This window comes from Podarcis liolepis (assembly GCF_965112155.1).
Source record: "Podarcis liolepis genome assembly, chromosome: 4".
In the NCBI taxonomy this organism is placed as follows: Eukaryota; Metazoa; Chordata; class Lepidosauria; order Squamata; family Lacertidae; genus Podarcis; species Podarcis liolepis.
This window is the reverse complement of record NC_139558.1, coordinates 6,350,886-6,366,130: the sequence shown is the minus strand read 5'-3', so window position 1 is coordinate 6,366,130 and position 15,245 is coordinate 6,350,886. Positions and strand designations below refer to the sequence as shown.

The following is a 15,245-nucleotide window of genomic DNA, read 5'->3' as shown; positions in this document are numbered from 1 at the left end:
GAAGCCTCTGTTTAGGATCATGCAAAGTCATTGCCTCTCGGTGTGTATGATACTGGACTCTGCCAATGGTCTTTCTGAATATAGATTAGATTTATTTAACAGCTGCATCATCCTAAGGCTGCATCAGGCTTGATGTAATACAACTTCATATGTTCAAAGTCCCCTTAAGCTTTTGCTTTAGGAGTTAATTAGTGGTAATCCAACAAAGGAAGTACATATGTTTGGAGGTGGTCCCTAAAGCATGCAGGCTCTAGACCGTTTAGGTCATTATTACCAGTGCTTTGAATTGGGCACTGAATCTAGCAGGCAGCAATGCAGATGAGCTGGAATAGGAACAATGTGCTCCCTGTGGCTGGTCTCTCTAAGGAGACTAGCCTTAGCATTTTGCACTAGCTACAAATGATATTACCAGCTATGACTGATATCATTGCCAGAAGAATAGCAAAAACTTTAAAAGTCTCATATAGACAGTAATTCTAGTTCACCAATTTGTTGTTGCCTTTACTCATGAATGGAACCCTGTGTGCATATTTGCTAGTAAATGGTACAGCCGTTACTCTTTTCATCCGGTAAATGAAGGTAGAAAACCAGTTATGTTCAACCCTAGAGAGGTGATCCATGAAAGTTAAGTACACTTTGGGGGATTGTATGAGTAGCTGAGTTTGCAGCTGCATGTGGCTAAATTAAGTAAGAAAAACCAACTCCTTAAAAAAAAAACCCACAAGTAAAAGTACAGTTATATAATAAAATATATTTAGATTGCATATATATATTGTTTCGGTTACATTCCTTGTGCATGATTGTAGTGATTTTTGTCGAATTAAATATAAAGAGAATTACTAATGATGGCGCCTAACCTCTGAAATTGCTCTGTCAGACCTTTGTACATTATGCAGTAATTAGAAAGGGACCATTAGCATGTATGCCGTGAACTTTTCAATGTAGTTCTGGACACAGAGTAGCACAGCCAATTAAAACAAAGCCATTTAAGTGGGAAATAGGACCATTAAAGCCAATTCATTAGATCTGCATCTTTTGGAGTTGTTGGCACAGAGCATGCACATCAAAGCAGAAAGAGTGAGCTGCTGATCTGTGCCCCCAAAGCACTGAAGGGAGCAGTCAATTGTGGACTGTGAATCTTCAGTCGCAGAGGTACTGATTGTACTGTAATGACTTAAGCAGATGTCGAGCACCAAATTAACTTGGATATGAAGGGGAGGAACCTGAAGCTTTAAGATCTATCTATTCTAGATGACTAATATAGACCACAGCATTGATGAGATGACCCCTCCAGTGCTTAACAGTGGGCTGCTATTACTGTGCTCATTAAAAGTCAGCATTGCTAGGACATCAGAATACTGATCTGTGAACTTACAGCGACATTAATACTTGTATTGCATTTCAGACACACACACACACACACACACACACACACACACACACACACACCACAGAGTATGTGGCATGGTCCAGTTCACACAGCAGACTTCAAACTAGTTGCTGTAAGTTCAGAGGCCTCCAGGTAACATTAATAGGAGCTATCATAGCTAATGATTATCAGCCTCTATGGAAAGTCTTCTTCCAGCCCTCTTGGTGCTTCAGCCTGCTATTGCTGCCACTCATGCATCCTCAGAGTATGGCTTCTGCTGACAACATAGAGGCAAAAGGTAGATAGTCTTCCTTTTGCTGTGACTACGTCCCCTCTGCTCTCAGAAGAAGCCAAGTCCTGCTGGAGGTTGGAGTGAGTGAGCAAGCAAGTGCAAAATGGCAGTCTGTAGTCTGCATAGCTGTTCATTCTGATAGCTGATAGTCAACTGGAAACCTCTGATCACATGGTGGGTTACTCAAATGCTCCTAGTGGAATCATAATATGATACTTTCCAAGACTGTGTGTTTCCATTGTAGGCCTAAGACAGAAGTAGAAGGCTTCATTGTAATATTTTTTTGGGATCTGGTCTTGATAGGGTCTGAATTGACAGGAAATAGATATTGGGGTCATAGTGGATCACTCATTGAAAAAGTTGATCCAGTATGCAGCAGCTGTGAAAAATGTGGTTTCCTTGTTAGGGATCATTTAATAATGGCCTGAAAATAAAACTGCCAATATCATAATGCTGTTCTACAAATCTATGGTGAGATCACACTTGGAATACTGCGAACAGTTCTGGTCCCCTTGCCTCAAAAAGATCGGTCACTTTGAGATCAGAATGTTGGACTTGATGGACTTTTGATCCGATCCAGAAGGGCTTTATTCTTTCTTCCTCTTTTTTCTTACAATATACTCAATAACATCAGAAGTAGCTTCCTAGATTCTTATACTGGCTAAACAATCTGTGCATGCACAGAGGAACTGAACAGCTGACTGCTATTCATTAATATGATTAATCATTGTTAATATAAGAATATTGTAGACAGAATGTCTGTGTGAACTGCTTGATCCTAATGCATCTGTCTGGGAAGCGATGGCAGAGTGTCTTTGTGCTTGACTGAAAGAATCCTGCTGGTCCCAACAGCTGCTGAAATCAAGCCTGTTTCATTCCTATTAATTCAGCTTAAAATGGTGAGTGTTGCACTGAGATGGTGGACTCGTGTCATTCCTGCTTGGTTGTATCCAAAAGTCAAAACTGGAAGCCTCTTTCATGTAAAAGTTGTTAAGATTTTACTCAGTAAATAGTGTTGTTCCAATCACAGTCGTTTGGTGCTGTTTGCCTTGCAACCTAATAGAGTGAGGTATCACAGCTGAGGGATAAAAAATATAAACTTTTAATGCCCCTTTTGTATTGTATATGTGAATTGCATTTGAGTGCAGATGAACAGTTTATTTATTACACTTACCTACTACTTCCACCAGGATTCTCAGAGCAGTTCATACGGATATTCAGAACACCAACCTATCCAGGCAGGGAAGAGTTTGAGAACATGCCTTTTGAAATGCAAATGCATCATATTCCCAACTATCATTTGTGGGGAAATGTGGACGGGCTATTTCTTGCTGAGATAGTAAAACTGTCTGGGATTACCTGAGTGGTGAACCTGTAACCCTTCATATAGTGTTCAACTTGAACTCCCATAAATCCCAACCAGCATAGCAAACTGTCAGGGATTATGGGAAGTGTAGTCCACCAAGATCTGGAGAGCCACAAGTTCTTCCACTTGGGGCATTCGAATGCCTTCTCTCTCTGGAGGACAACTAGTTTTCCATGTGTATGGAATTTTATTTATGACTAGTTGGTGAAAGTCTATTTGGAAAGCCGATTAATATAACTCAGTTGGAAATAATGCTTGGATTGAAGGAAAATTAAAAGTGAAACTTAAAATGGATTTCAAATAGAAGTCTGAGTGATGCTGGAACTGTATATTTTGTTACCAAGTTCTGAAAAATGTGCAGTTCCCTAAGAAATGTTACTGGTCTTATCAAGACCCACCTGGCTTCCCCCATGATTCCTCAGATGCTTATCCAATTCATTTTATGTACCATGAAAGCTTGTGTAAAATGGATATTTAGAGGGAGGTTTTTCAATGTAAAAATAATATATTTTGCATTATTGTTTTTGGGGTGGCCCAATTACAGTGGTGCCTCGCAAGACGAAAAGAATCCGTTCTGTGATTCTCTTCGTCTAGCGGTTTTTTCGTCTTGCGAAGCAAGCCCATTGACGGATTAGCGGAGTAGCGCTATTAGCGGCTATTAGCGGCTTTTAGCGGCTTATCAGCTGATAAGCGGCTTAGCGGCTTAGAAAAAGGGGGGGAGGGAAAAAACCCACAGGAACTCACAAGACATTTTCGTCTTGCGAAGCAAGCCCATAGGAAATTTGTTTTGCGAAGCACCTCCAAAACGGAAAACCCTTTCGTCTAGCGAGTTTTCCGTCTTGCAAGGCTTGTGGGGCACCACTGTAGATATGGTCATTGCAAGTCATCACCCACTAATTTACAAGCACCCACCAAGTTGAACTCAGTCTTTCAGCTACAGAAATGTATAATAGGGTGAAGTGGGGTGATTTGGGATAACTGCTTCTCCCCAATTCAAAGTGCAATGGTAGTAGTGTCCTGTGGAATCAGGGCCTACCACAAAGCCTTGCCGTGCTCTGTCATTCCACCCCCAAAACTTTCTGTCTGTTATAGCTTTATATTCTCCTTTTTCTCAGAGTATGTGCTTTTTAAGAAGTGAAATGGTCTAAATGTTGCCTGCGGAGCACTCTAGAGTGCCGGTTTCTTTTTTTGTTAAAACACAGCAGCAGAACATTTTTATTTTTTTTAAGTTAAAAGCTCTACTTAAAAAATCCTGCGTTGCTTTTACAAACAAACAGAGCTATATAGAATTCCATAGGCAGCATTCTATACAGCCTCATGTGTTGGCCTATTGGAGGATGCAAAGGGGCACCAGAAAGGCCACAGGGATTGTATCTATTAAATTTATATACCACCCTTTCATCCAGGGATCACAGGGTGGTTTAGTGTAAAAACACAAAAATACATAAAATAACCACAGAGGAAATAACCACAGAGATACAGATACAAGGTGGATCTTGGGGTTGGTTCATACCCATGTCATGCATAAATGTCATATTTGCAGGCATATTTGCAGCTCTCCTTTGCGCACTCCTTGAGTGTTTCAGTCTGGCTGGAATGTGGTGCAGACCTCTGATCATGCTGCTTGCTTGCTTGCCTGGTTGGAGGATTCACATGATGTGTGAGTGTGTGGAAACCAGCCTAGTGTAGAAAGGTAAAATTCACATATATTGCCCCCCACACCACTGCTGTGTGTCATGTTCCTGCACTGAAGATTGCCCAGAAAGGATTGCTGAAAAACTTTCCCCATCCTTCACCTCGGTCCCAGACCCTCAGATATCTTATAGTTGTTGTAATGGTGTCACAATGCTACATAGCCAACTGACTGATGTTACTAATGGCAGATTAAATGAACGTCGACCAATGACAGTGCTAGTCACATTGGGGAATCTAACTAATCAGGGATCACTAAGGTTAAGTGAAGCGTCTTTAGATCGGGAACAATACTTTCTGAATAAGTAAAATCTCATCTCATTTTCCTACTGCTAAATAACTGCCAAGGAGTGCACCTTCTAACACTGATGAAAATGTATACTAAATTTTCCGTCTCTTTCCCAGCGTAGCCCTAGTAAAAATGTCTCTGTTTCATAATGTTAATTTCTGATATATCACCCACCACTTCGTTCTAAACTAACAAGATACCAAATGTTTTAGCCTTTCCACACAGAGATTCTGTTCCAGTCCCTTGATAATTTTCGTTGCCCTTTTCTGTCCCCTTTTCATTCAGGCTCGCCATATGCAAAATGGTGACAGTGCCAAAATTTAGTGTATTGCATTAAAGGGTGGCGGGAAAGCAGGACAAATAATCTATTGCTCTGAATCTGACTGGAAAGTTGAAAGAAGCAAGTAAAATGGAGGCTGACGTTCTTTGAATTTTAAAAGGCAATTTGGCTTTCATTGCTCTTCCAGAGGAAAGAAAATAGAACAAAGCCCTCTGGACATAATGTCCTTTTAACTCTTGGAGTGCCTCTGGCCAGAAAGTGTAGAGAGGAAGGCTGTCCTCATCTTAGTTGGAAATAAAGTATGACATTAAGAGTGCCCAGGAACATTTTTCCTCACTTCATTTATGTTTGTTGACCTAATTTAATGGTGTTCTAATTTCCAGTGGCACACCAATATTTTTAACATACCACAAAGGAAATGAAAGTTGTTGTTGTTTTTTAAAAAAGATGTAGGAAGAAGTGTATTTTAAGCTCCTCTTACTGTTAATAGGTTTGTCAGTACACAGCATGCTTCTTATGAATGCTTGAAGGGTTTTCCAGATCCCAGGTTGGCTGATGCGATTCTCTTGATGGGATGTGTTTGCTTTACCTCAAGAACACTAGGATTTGTCCTTCTTTTTCAGACGAAAATGTTGTGTAACTTAAGTTTACTGAAGGGCTCCCTATCTCATATTTTGAGGCTCATGGAGCCATTTTGAAGCCCAAAGGAATAATTAATATGAAGAAGCAAGAGCTTTATCAAGACATTGATTAACCAGAAGTAATTTGTGGGGGTGGGGTGCCTAGCAGGTGCCCTGGATATGAAATTTATGGTATGCTAATGAAGTCATGCTGAAAATTAAGAATAATGCTGGACTGGGAGCTGTAAAAATATCAGGTTGGTCTTCAAAATTTGGTGGAATGTTTGACAGAGCTCAGAACATGCATTTCTGTTTGGAACTGAAAACTCCTGAGATTTCTCATCACCATTAATTTTATTTCAGGGAGCTGTAGTGAGCTGTAGAGTCTCCACATAAATTTATGCAAAGGTGAAGTTAGAGGAGACTCTTAAGGCAAAAATATAATCATGGTCATGAGGATTTTGATGAAAACCGAACTATTTTTGCTAAGATTATAATATTTGCTTGTTATAATTAGTTATAAAAATAGAAAAAAATCTTAATAATTATTCATAAAGGAAACAGTTTATAAGAGGTAAATAAGGAGGTCAGATACAGGATAAAGGAAGTTTTTTATTTGGTTGTATTGCTGTATGTTAGAGGGACGCGGGTGGCGCTGTGGGTAAAACCTCAGCACCTAGGACTTGCCGATCGCATGGTCGGCGGTTCGAATCCCCGCGGCGGGGTGAGCTTCCGTCATTCGGTCCCTGCTCCTGCCCACCTAGCAGTTCGAAAGCACCCCTAAGTGCAAGTAGATAAATAGGTACCGCTTTATAGCGGGAAGGTAAACGGCGTCTCCGTGTACTGCGCTGGTGGCACAGAGCAAGCTGGTGAAAGTTAAGCCAGCACAACGTGACCTCAGCTTAAGACCCCGTTCAGCAGCAGGGCTGCTGCTGCTGCTGTGCCAAAATCTGGTAGAGAGAAATCATGTATCTCTATAGAAAAAGAGAGAAAGGAAATTTTGGTAATTCATTTTTCAGTGGTGGTAATCCCATATCATGCAGAATTTGTATTTTACAAATTAAGACATCCTTCTGTGGCTTAAAAAAACAACAACACCATAGTTCCCTAGTGCAATTATAGTATCTCAGTGATTGGGGATGAACAAATTATTACCTTGGCAATGTAAGTTAAGGAGCAAAGGGCTTTCATCAAGGCTATTCTGTGCTACAAATCATGTACTTTTATCCAGGAAATAGGCAGGTGCTTAACAACCAAGACATTCATTATCTAACTTCACTGCCACTTTTGATTTTTTAACATATATATACAAGCCAGAAAGGAGTATAATTTTGATTTTCTGAAGCTGCTTACAATTTTTCACAATGCTCTCATGCTTTGCTTTTCAGTTGAGTGCATTTGTCATCAGGGATGTTAACCAAAACTGACTGACAACTTATCATTTTGATGTCCTCATCTTCACTAAATGACCCCCGGATTTGGGTGGGCTTATCATGTAACAAATGCCGGAAAAAGGCAAGAATGGCTTCAAATAGGATATTTTTTAAAATATAAAAATCTGTACAAAATGTTTCTGGGAAGATATTTTTACCCAACCAAAATTGCTATTTTCAACTGAAAATGGAAATGGAAGCATAGGGCACAGCTTGAGCGATCTCAGTACATAATCTAGACTTGAGTGTCTCTTCTGTTAGAAGTGCAGTGATCAAAAGAGGTTGTAGGTAGTAATGGGAGCTTCATTCCGTCCCACTTATATTATTCATCGAAGTGAAACATAGCCACAAAACAAGAGTTCACTTATGTTTCTGAAGTGGCATAGTTGCATGTCGAGGTCCCCAATCCACCCCCAAAATAACTCACAACGGACACGTAATTTTTGTTTAAGATTTTTGGCATGATTTTGGCCACAACTTTATTAAAATACAAACCGTGAGTGGTTGTTTAGGCATTGGTTAAGACTATCTGTCCCCCCGCCTGGGGACAGAACTGACTTCCGGGCACCACCGAAAGACAGTGCGGGGGAAAGCAAGTCGGAGAGAAATGGAGCTGAGTCACAGACCCTCAATTCTCACCCGCCTGCTCCCCGAAGGCTTGCCGGCCCTAGTCCCATTCCAGGGATTGGACGAAAAGATGGCAAGCCCCAGGATTCCTTTAATGGAATTCCCTTTCCGCAGCAACCATGGAGGGGCAGGCCCAGCCTATCCTAACCCCTCCTCCACCAATTTATAACCAATGCCTAACCGCAACCTTACAAGTTGTGACGATTTGCTACGCAGTAGGCAAAAACCAAATGGCCCAGCCAATCAGCCAGATGGACAAAATTCCTACCAGGCCCCTGCTCAAAGGCAGACGACCCCATGACAGGCATAGCAAGGTCAATGCAACAACCCCTTACTCTAGGGCGGGTGGGCGGGTGATCCGTTGCACGCAGCAAAGAGAAAGCACAAGGCTGTGTGCAGAGTATTTAAACCTTTTACCCCTCCCACCAAAATTGCAACATAACTTTTGCCCCAGCAACTCAGCAATCCAATCACTGCCCCCTGGCCATCTTGGAGAACTTACCCAGCAACAAAGGGGTGGCTCAGTAGACCCCACCGCAACACGTGCTCTCCATGAAGGAGAACACGCTTTGCCTGGTGACGTCTCATTACATCACTCAGGCAATCCCTGAATTCAATATGCATATGGGAGAAAGGGATCACTCAGACCATCACCATGAGGGGAGGAGATGCCAGTGCCCCCCTCTCTTGTACTGTCTGACCAGCTTTCAATGCAGGTTGCGTTGCAGGGAGACTCACCTGACCCCTTCACTGCATATCTTTAGGTGCCAGGTGAAAACATTTCTCTATCACCAGACCTTGGGCTGATTAACATTCTGTAGCCTTTTGAAATGAGTTTGTGGGAGAGGGGTTATTGCTTTGTTTTTGTTTTATTATGTATTTTGTGCTCCCGTTTTGTATTCTTATGCTGTAAACCAGGGGTCAGCAAACTTTCAGCAGGGGGCCAGTCCACTGTCCCTCAGACCTTATGGGGGGCCAGACTATTTTTTTTGGGGGGGGATGATGCAAGAGCACCACGAGCCCCAGTGGCTGCTTACCATAGCTATCAACTTTTCCCTTTTCTTGCGAGGGATCCTATTCGGAATAAGGGAATTTCCCTTAAAAAAAGGGAAAAGCTTACCTGTGTATTGTGAGCAGCAGGGGCTGGCGGTGGGATGATGAGTGGTGCGTGAAAGGGCTCTGGAGAGGGACTGCTTAAAATGGTGGCACTCAAGTGCTGCTGTTGCTGCAGGCACCAACAAAGCCCAGCCCCCTTCCTCCTCTAGGCAGGGCAGGGAGAAGCCAGGAGGAGGGAGGGAGGAGGCGCCATGTGAGGGAGAGGGAAAGAACGTGCATGCTGGCGATCCACGCGGTGATTCCCGGACCATCTGCGGGCCAGATCCAGAAGGCCCGGGGGGTCTTAGTTTGCTGACCCATGCTGTGAACTGTCCTGTGATCTTCGGATGAAGAGTCGAATACAGATTTAAATACATAAATTGCACATGACAGAACATATCACTGTGTGGGTTGCAGACAAGGATGGAATTTCCTGCAAATCTCAATATTAAGCTTAGCAACGTATCTTCTTTTGCTCTTAAGATATTGATATTGGTAAAGATATTGATGAAGATATTGCTACTTTTTAGTTTTACTGAGTCTGCCAAAAAGACAAACAATTATATGCACTGTGTTGCATATATTATTATCGTAATGCATATAATATTATACATATATCACACACATATACTTGCATACAATTTAGGAGCCTACTTTGGTATTAAATAATATACACTCCAGATTTCTTACAGCAACTAGCACATAAACAGACACATACAGCAATTCATATAGCTGTATAGAAATGCTTATGTATTAGTACTTATAAAATTATGCTGTAGAAATATACTGCTGCATGGGGCTTGTTGTATAATATATTTACTGATTGTATAATATAGTTACTATTTGCACATATTTTTGCATGCAATAAATCACACTTTTTAAATAAATAAATAAATAAATATTTAAAAAACCCAATAGTGTGGAAGCAGCTCAGATATAAGCAGGCAGTTGATGCAAGAGGCAGTCTGATGTGGTCAAAGTTGTTCACGTCAGAACCTTTAGATCCCATGTATAAAACTGTTTAAAACAGATTATTCTTCTATCCCTAGTTGTGAAACAAACTGTGACTCTTTTAATCATTTTTCACAACATGCAATTTCTGTTTGCTTAGCCGGAATTTCTCATAGCACTTTACCATACCTCCTTTTCTAGTTAAGAGCCATCACCATTTGTACTTCTTCATAATGCCACTTTTTGGCTATAACTTACTTATGCCTGTATCGGTTGATAGAATCTGATCAAGCCCAGAGAAGATTTATTTACATATTTAGTTAATTATACTGTGAAGTGTTTTACAACCATAAAAAGTGATAGAAATAATAAAAATAACATAAATTAAAAGCTAGCACTGTGTAGGCTTGTTATGCAGTCCCAGTCAGCAGCAGGTAATATTTACGAGATGGAGGGTTGATTATAAAATCAAATGTGGGTTAGATATATTGATAAATGAAATCTTATACCCAATACATTTTCACCTGGAATAAACAAATCACAAAAGTACCCTCAGTTGCTGGCTTAGTGTGTGTTTGCAGTTCAAAAACACTTTATTACAAGCACTGCAAACACACTATGGCGTGTTTACAAGGCCGGGGCAACCCAAAACTGGAACAGTGGCCTTGGTCTCAGACAGGGTTTTGCATAGCACACCTGATAACTCCCCAAAACTACCAGCAAGGGACTATAGCAATCTTCATCCATATTCCCTGTAGAGCTCTCCAAGATGCTTCTAACCTTCAGGAAATTGGTTTTCCACACACCACTCTGTCATTGCTGTGTGATGAAATATTATCATCCAGCTTGTTTGCTTCAGCTGCACTTATGACAAGGTCCTACTGCTCAAGTGCAAGAGGTACAAGATACTTGATGGCAGGGGCACACTTAAGATGTCCTCAGATGACTTGAAAGCACAGGGGCATATTTGAAGGAAAACTTCCCGTGTAGTCACTATCTCAGGTACAGCTAACCAAAAGGCGCTATCTGAAGTACTGCTTACATGGGTACACACTGCTTTAAAGGTCAAAACTTGGAGCTAGGCCAGCAAACAAGCAAGTACCCAGATCTTAGTATTTAGGACATGATAGTCATCTCATAGGGACAATGGACCGTGTAAAAAATAATACATGAACCAAATATCCAAAGAAGTGAGAACTCTCTTCGCTGTTTGTAGGATAGAAGGTGATCAGAGCTGCTTTGCTCCATTCCTGCTAATAGTTCACATTGAAGTGAAACTTTAAAAAAACTAAAATAACAGAGCTGTTTTCTAATTAAAGTTTTGGCAGGTCATTATTTTCATACAGCTGCTTCTTTGGCAGAAGGTCACACTTTATGAAAATCTGTTGCTATAAATGGAAGTAAAGTAGGCATGGCAAAAGCCTTTTTTCCTCTTTATTTTCCCTCATTATATGAGACTTCAATGTGTATTAATTAAGTGTACCCCCAGGGTAGCTGCAGACACAAGGTGAAAACTTAGGCAGGCTGTTTCTACCCTGCAACAGCACACCCTGTTGTTTTATTGCTAATTTTTGCATTTTCACTACAGTTCCTCCTTTCTTCAGTAAACTATAGAAAGATTCTTGACTGATTAAAAAACCCTATATGGCTTAGTTAGTTAAAACGGAGCTCTTTTTACATTTCTGACCCCAAAAGCAATGTGCTTTATTTTTCTAAAATATATGTAAATTTCAATTTTTAAAGAATGAAAGCGTGAAAAAGCTGCTTAGTAATCAAATTGCAGGTGATGGGGCAGAGAGGTCCCAGCACTCTTCCCTTTTGTGACAAATTCCTTAGCTACTATTCAAGAGATGTTCAAAGAGGGGCATGTTAATAAAAATGTGGGGAGGATCAAGACTTGGGCATTGCGGGTTTCCTCCCTGGCCCCCAGCATCACAGAGTGGACTTTCTTCTGATATCAATATCTTTATTTGATTTTTATGCAGTCTCCATAAAAATGGTGTTACTGGACCATTCAACCCAAAGTTCATCATCATTTTAAAACACTAATCATTATAGTTCGCACATGAGGAAGACTATCTGAACACCAAATGCCCAACGCAATGGTTAGGTGTGTTTTCAGCTTACGACCCAAACAGGTGTAGTTTTCTGAAATAGTTCATGAATAAAATATAGGCCAAGAAGTGGTTACTTGACCTCTTTCCCCCGTGTTTGAAAATTCCTAGGGGACCCTCATCAGTATGTGACACTCAGTAAGTGGAAGGGATCAGCCTTATAGAGCATCTGCAAGCAGTCAAGCTGATAAGCATTGGAGAAGGAATAAAAAATTAGCTCAGTACTCCCCCAAGGGCAGAATATTTACCAGCTCTTTTGTCACCATAGCCACACAAGTAGAAAACGCCTCAATATTTCTTTACTGTGTTTCCAATTTGTATTTTCAGTTTCCGATTTTCAGAGCAGAAGATGACCAGAGGCAAACACAGATTTTTGGATACCCCTCCCCTCCCCCCCTGCCCCAGTTCCATTCCATCGCTGAGCACATATACCGTACATAGACCTGATAATTCACAGTCCTTACCCAGCAAAATCAAAGGACAAAGGACTATATTTTATTGAACCTATGCACACCGGACTTTGCACATATTTCTGCCACTTACATATTTCATCCAATGCCATAAAGTCAAACATTTCACAGATTAAAAGAAGAATACTATAATTCAATACAGTGGTACCTCAGGTTACATACGCTTCAGGTTACATATGCTTCGGGTTACAGACTCCGTTAACCCATAAATATTGCTTCAGGTTAAGAACTTTGCTTCAGGATGAGAACAGAAATCGTGCTCCGGCGGCGCGGCAGCAGCAGGGGGCCCCATTAGCTAAAGTGGTGCTTCAGGTTAAGAACAGTTTCAGGTTAAGAACAGACCTCCGGAACGAATTAAATTTTTTTTTTAAATAAATTTTTATTCAGATTTTCACAGATTTATACATAACACAAATAACAAAGAAAACAAGATAATAAAACAATATAAAAGAAAAATACAGACAAAAAACACGTATAAATTCTAATTTTTCTTTCTTGTAACTTACTTTCCCGACTTCCTCATACCTCCCCTTTCTGTATTCTAATTTCTTATAAGATTGTCAGCAAATTCTTCCCTTACTCTTAGCTTAATTTTAATATTATTTAGTTTCTTTAAATTTTCCCTTGCCGCAATTAACCCCTTAATTTTAATCCATCGTCTCTCTAACATTCATTAATTTTACAATATTTCTTTATATATTCTTTAAATTTTCCCCAATCCTCTTCCGCCGGAACGAATTAAGTACTTAACCCGAGGTACCACTGTAAATAAAATAAATCAAGATCTTTTTTAACAACCCTGTTATTGTACTTTCTGAACCCCACTCTGTCTGTTACTATGTGTCGTTGAAGTCTCTTCATGCCATCTGGCTGTGTGCTGTACTTTTATCTCTCAATGACTCTATTCTCCACTGGTTTACATGCCAAAGCATGATTGCTCTTTTGCTTAAATTTATACCAGAAAAACCATGATTGTCCTGCAAAATGTTATTGACAGTTATTGACAGAAATGGCAGGCTGTGAACTGCATGGCACTTCAGCATCCATGCATATACACCCACACTAAAGCCAAAATGCATTTATGCACATGTTCGGAGATTTACAGTTAAATCTAATGCATGTTTACACAGAAATGATCCCACTGTTTTCCTTGGGCTTTTCTCACTAGGGAGTGTGTTTAGGACTGCTGCCATTACTTCTCTAGGGAAGAAGCTGAATCCTAAAGAATGACTTCCACAAACCAATTCAAGAGGCAAAAAATAGGTATAAATAGAGACAGGTGCTTTCACAAGGGACAGAAACCAGTAAAGAGGGCACCAGTTGGAAACTGCATACCAGTAAATTGGAAACCAGTTGGAAACTGCATATAGGAGAACAACCTAAATGGCTGGACTGGTATGATTCCACAATTCCACCCAAGCCCATTTTACAGATAGCTTTGCCTGGAACTGGAATAAATAGAACTTCAGCCTCCACTGCAGTTTAACCAAAATGGCAATACCTCAGAATTTAGAGACAGAATGCCAGTCCTACATTTTTTGTGGAGGGGGGGTGTTTGGAGGCAGGAGACACCTTGGACTCTCAGTGGGCCCTGCTTCTAAAATAGACTCGCCTTTTTTACCACTTTATCATCACCCACTTCCTTGCCTCTCCCTCTGGCCCCAGCCCACACTTCTCAGTGGTGGAAGCAAAGCATACAGATGTTGCTTCTCCTTTTCTTCCCTTCTCTCACCGCTTGCTTATTTATTTATTTCACCTGTTTGTCACTTACTATAGAGAGGCCACTAAACGACTTCCAAGAATTAAGAGCCAAAAATGCATAGCAAGAAATCAAAGACAAGGCATTCCAATAAAACAGTTTCAATACTACTATATCTAAAAACAAATAAACCATAAAAGAAGAATCAGCAGCAATAAAATTCCCATCAAATAGGTCATCCGCCAACTTATCGCACTCCATCCTCGAGGATAGCAAATGAACAGTCAACAACAGCAAGGAATAGGAGTAGCAAAATGGTCAGGAGTTCTTCTGCCACTTGTCCTATTTTACAGAGGGCAGTCCTCTATTTGAAAGTGTCTTCTGTTTGAGATGTGCCCAGCCCAAACCTGGTTTAAAGACAAAAAGCCATTAAAAAGGGGTCTTGAAGTTACCCATCAACAGTTAGCAGCAGCTAATCAGCAGGCTGAACAGGCACACAAGTCATCTGGTGAGAGGTATCTAAATCTGTGTCTGTACATATAATTTACCATGTGGGGAAAGTGGTGGCCATCCCAGCTGGGAGCCTCAAACCCCAGCGAGTGTACTCTGCTGATGCCAGCCTTATTGAAGACATAAGAACACATAGTACTGATGTTTAAAGTAAAGTAGCTTGGTTTTTTTCCAGCAAAAGTTAAAGTTTAATATCTTCTGCACAGTGATATAATGATCTTGAATGCAAAAGTTAAGAAAAATCAAGGGAATTTGTCCTCCCCCCCCCCAGATCTATAGTTGTCTGAAAGCAAGGTTAAACTAAGTGTGCGTTTATCTATGACATAACACTTCTTGCTCACCATTTGTGCTGTTAACATTCATGACAGTGCACCCTGAAGATACAAATCTTTTTTCTAGATGGCTTTTGTCAAGATTCTTAACGCAAGTAATAAGATG

General features: G+C 40.6%; 1 protein-coding gene across 8 annotated transcripts in view; it reads left to right on the top strand.

Annotated features, from left to right (window-relative positions):
* Positions 1 to 15,245, top strand: part of PCDH9 (protocadherin 9) — a 761,173-nt gene that overhangs the window by 415,843 nt on the left and 330,085 nt on the right. The gene's annotated exons all lie outside the window — the stretch shown is intronic.